The sequence below is a fragment of the Arachis hypogaea genome, chromosome 10 (genome assembly GCF_003086295.3).
Source record: "Arachis hypogaea cultivar Tifrunner chromosome 10, arahy.Tifrunner.gnm2.J5K5, whole genome shotgun sequence".
Classification (NCBI taxonomy): Eukaryota; Viridiplantae; Streptophyta; class Magnoliopsida; order Fabales; family Fabaceae; genus Arachis; species Arachis hypogaea.
Genome location: NC_092045.1, coordinates 34,349,933 through 34,354,863, shown reverse-complemented (window position 1 = coordinate 34,354,863; position 4,931 = coordinate 34,349,933). Strand labels below are relative to the sequence as shown.

At 36.5% G+C, this 4,931-nt stretch overlaps 1 non-coding gene across 1 annotated transcript; it reads left to right on the top strand.

The window, feature by feature from the left end:
• Nucleotides 1–1,449: 1,449 nt before the first annotated feature.
• On the top strand, nt 1,450–1,557 carry LOC112719340 (small nucleolar RNA R71). The gene has a single exon (XR_003161645.1). It is a non-coding gene; the product is annotated as a small nucleolar RNA R71 (small nucleolar RNA).
• Nucleotides 1,558–4,931: the final 3,374 nt, after the last annotated feature.

Here is a 4,931-nt window from a genome sequence, read left to right as displayed (position 1 = left end):
GTAGCTAGGGTTTACAGAAATGAGTAAATGACATAAAAATCCACTTCCGGGCCCACTTGGTGTGTGCTTGGGCTGAGCATTGAAGCATTTTCATGTAGAGACTTCTCTTGGAGTTAAACGCCAGCTTTAGTGCCAGTTTGGGCGTTTAACTCCCATTCTTGTGCCAGTTTCGGCATTTAACGCCGGGCAGTTTTGAGCTGATTTGGAACGCCGGTTTGGGCCATCAAATCTCGAACAAAGTATGAACTATTATACATTGCTGGAAAGCCCAGGATGTCTACTTTCCAACGCAATTAAGATCGCGCGAATTGGGTTTTTATAGCTCCAGAAAATCCACTTCGAGTGCAGGGAGGTCAGAATCCAACAATATCTGCAGTCCTTTTTAGCCTCTGAATCAGATTTTTGCTCAGGTCCCTCAATTTCAGCCAGAAAATACCTGAAATCACAGAAAAATACACAAAATCATAGTAAAGTCTAGAAAAGTGAATTTTAATTAAAAACTAATAAAAATATAATAAAAACTAACTAAAACATACTAAAAACATACTAAAAATAATGCCAAAAAGCGTATAAATTATCCGCTCATCATTCCTCAAAGGGAAACTTCTTTTCATTCAGAGGACATCCCATGAGATTTTTCTCACTGGGAATCACGTCCTCCTCACTCTCTCCAGGTTTGGCCATGTTGGTCATGGTTATGGCCTTGCACTCTCTCTTGGGATTTTTTCTGTATTCCTTGGGAGAGTGCTAGGAGGTGTTTCAGTAACCTTTTTACTCAGTTTACCCACTTGTGCCTTCAAATTTCTAATGGAGGATCTTTTTACATTTATAAAACTTAGTGTGGTCTTAGATAGATCAGAGACTATGGTTGCTAAGCCAGAACAACTCTGCTCAGAGTTCTATGTCTGTTGCTGAGATAATGATGGAAAAGGCTTGCTATTGCTAAACCTATTTCTTCCACCATTATAGTTGTTGAAGCCTTGTTGAGGCTTCTGTTGGTTCTTCCATGAGAGATTTAGATGATTTCTCCATGAAGGATTATAGGTGTTTCCATAGGGTTCTCCCATGTAATTCACCTCTTCCATTGTAGGGTTCTCAAGATTATAAGCTTCTTCTTCAGAAGATGCTTCTTTATTACTGTTGGATGTAGCTTACAATCCAGTCAGATTCTGAGAAATTATATTGACTTACTGAGTCAATAATTTATTCTGAGCCAATATGGCATTTAGAGTATCAATCTCAAGAACTCCTTTCTTCTGAGTTGTCCCGTTATTCACAGGATTTCTTTCAGAAGTGTACATGAAATTATTATTTGCAACTATTTCAATGAGTTCCTAGGCTTCTAGGCATTTTCTTCAGATGAATAGATCCACCTACAGAATAATCCAATGACATCTTGGATAACTCAGACAGACCATCATAGAAGATACCTATGATGCTCCATTCTAAAAGCATGTCAGAAGGACACCTTCTGATCAATTGCTTGTATCTTTCCCAAGCTTCATAAAGGGATTCACCTTCCTTCTGTTTGAAGGTTTGAACTTCCACTCTAAGCTTACTCATCTTTTGAGGTGGAGAGAATTTAGCTAAGAAGGCATTGACCAGCTTTTCCCAATAGTTCAGGCTGTCTCTAGGTTGTGAATTCAACCATATACTAACTCTGTCTCTTACAGAAAAAGGGAAAAGCATAAGTCTGTAGACCTCGGGATCAACTCCATTGGTCTTAACAGTGTCACAGATTTGAAAAAATTGAGCTAAGAACTGATGAGGATCATCCAATGGAAGTCCATAAAACTTGCAATTCTATTGCATCAGAGAAACTAATTAAGGCTTAAGCTCAAAGTTGTTTGCTCCAATGGCAGGAATAGAGATGCTTCTCCCATAGAAGTTGGGAGTTGGTGCAGTAAAGTCACCAAGCACCTTCCTTGCATTGTTGTTGTTGGGTTCGGCCATGGCTGTTTTGTCTGTGTCCTTTTCAAAATTTTCTGTCAGGTCCTCTTCAGAGTGTTGTGCTTTAGCTGCTCTTAGCTTCCTCTTCAAGGTCCTTTCAGGTTCAGGATCAACTTCAACAAGAATGCCTTTGTCCTTGTTCCTGCGTATATGAAAGAGAAGAGAACAAGAAAGTATGGAATCCTCTATGTCACAGTATAGAGATTCCTTGAGGTGTCAGAGAAAAATAGGAATAGAGGATGAGGTAGATAGAGAAGATTTTGAAATACATAAAGAAAGATAGAGTCCGAATTGCTAATTGAGGAGAAGTGTTAGTCCTTAAATAGAAGAAGGTGAGAGGGGGGATTTTCGAAAACAAATTTTTAAATAAAACTAAAAATTTTTTTAAAATAATTAAAAAGAATTTTGATGAAGTGGTTGATGGTTTTTTCGAAAATTAAATGTGAGAAAGTGGTTAGGTGGTTTTGAAAAAGATTTTGAAATTAGAATTTAAAAAGATGTGATTTGTAAAAGATATGATTTAAAAAGATATGATTGAAAAGATATAATTGAAAAACAATTTAAGAAAGATTTGATTTTTAAAATTCATGACTTGACTAACAAGAAATTAAAAGATATAATTCTGAAATTCAAATATTGAACCTTTTTTAACAAGAAAGTAACAAACTTGAAATTTTTGAATCAAGACACTAATTGTTAGCAAAGATTTTTGAAAACATTAAAAGAAAAATGGAAAAGATTTTATTTTGAAAAAGATGTGATTGATAAGAGAGGATATGAAAAAGATAAGATTTTGAAAAATTAGTTTTAAAACTTGAAAAATTGAAAAAAATTGAATTGAAAACAAAATTACCTCCTTGGTGTTATCCTGGCGTTAAACGCCCATAATGGTATCCATTATGGCGTTTAACGCCCACTTGGCTACCTCCTTGGGCGTTAAACGCCCAGCCAGGTACCTTGGCTGGCGTTTAAACGCCATAAATCCTTCCTTACTGGGCGTCTTGAACGCCAAGCTTTTTCTCTATGATTCTTCTGCTGTATATTCTGAATCTTCAATTCTCTGTATTATTGACTTGAGACGACATAATTTTGAATTTTTTTAATGATGAGAGAGAAAAACAACAGAATAAAATTAAACATGAAAAACTAAGGTCAAAACAAGGAATGCATGCAAGAACACTTTGAATGTCAAGATGAACATCAAGAACACTATGAAGGTCATAATGAACATCAAGAATACATTTTGAAAATTTTTAAGAAAAGAAAGACATGGAAGAAACCAAACTTAGAAGTTTTCATACTAGAGACACTAACAATTTTAGAATGCACATGAGAAACAACAAAGGACACAAAACAAGAGAATTTAAATATCAGACAAAGAAAATCATCAAGAACAACTTGAAGATAAATGAAGAACACAATGCATATATTTTCAAAAAGTGCAAGAAAAATAGAAACATGCAATTGGCACCAAACTTGAAATTTGACACTAGACTCAAACAAGAAACACAAAATATCATTTATATATTTATTTATTTATTTTATGATTTTACAAAAAATTTTTGTATTTTTTCGAACATTATTTTGAAAAAGAAAATAAGAAACTCAAAGTTCTTAACAAGAATTCCAGGAATCATGCAATGTTAGTCTAAAATTTCACTTTAAAAAGATTAGACATGGCTAGCCAAGCTTTAGCAAAGCATTACATACAACAGCCAAATTGATGGGAATAAAAAAGGCTCCTGTGATGATAAAAGCATCATCTGAAACTCTAGAATTCATTCTTAAAAATTCTGAAGAAAAAATAAAAAAGAAAAATACCTAATCTAAGCAACAGGATGAACCATCAGTTGTCCAAACTCGAATAATCTCCGGTAACGGCGCCAAAAACATGGTACGCGGAATCATGATCTCACAAAATTTCTTCACAACTCCGCGTAGCTGACCAGCAAGTGCACTAGGTCGTCCCAGTAATACCTTACGTGAGTAAGGGTCGATCCCACGGAGATTGTCGGCTTGAAGCAAGCTATGGTCATCTTATAAATCTCAGTCAGGCATATTCAGATGGCTATGGGGTTTTGATAATTAAAAGACAGATAAAACATAAAATAGGATAGAGATACTTATGTAATTCACTGGTAGGAATTTCAGATAAGCATATGGAGATGCTTTGTTCCTTTTGAATCCCTGCTTTCCTATTTCTTTCATCCAGTCATGCGTACTCCTTTCCATGGCAAGCTGTATGTTGGGGGATCACCCTTGTCAATGGCTACCGTCCGTCCTCTCAGTGAAAATGGTCCAGCTACGGGTTACGTAGAGCTAATCATCTGTCGGTTCTCACTTTTGTTGGAATAAGATCCAATGATCCTTTTGCGCATTGTCACTGTGCCCAGCAGTCGCGAGTTTGATGCTCTTCACAGTAATCCCATCCCAGATCCTACTCGCAATACCACAAACAAGGTTTAGACTTTCCGGATCTCAAGAATGCTGCCAACTGATTCTAGCTTATACCACGAAGACTCTGATCTCACGAAATGGAAGGCTCTATTGTTAGGAGAGGCAACTATGCGTCGTGGACCAGGAGGCCAAGAGATATACATTCAAGCTTGTTTTCAGGTAGAACAGAAGTGGTTGTCAGGCACGCGTTCAAAAGTGAGAATGGTGATGAGTGTCACTTGATCATCACATTCGTCATGTTGAAGAGCGAATGAATATCTTAGAACAAGAATAAGCTTGAATTGAATAGAAAACAGTAGTAATTGCATTAATTCATGAGGAACAGCAGAGCACCACACCTTAATCTATGAGGTGTAGAAACTCCACCATTGAAAATACATAAGTGATGAAGGTCCAGGCATGGCCGAACGGCCAGCCCCCTAAGCACGATCAAGAGATCAACAGTGATACAAAGATAGTCTCCAAAATGATCTAAAGATCTCCCGATGAAAATACAATAGTAAAAGGTCCTATTTATAATGACT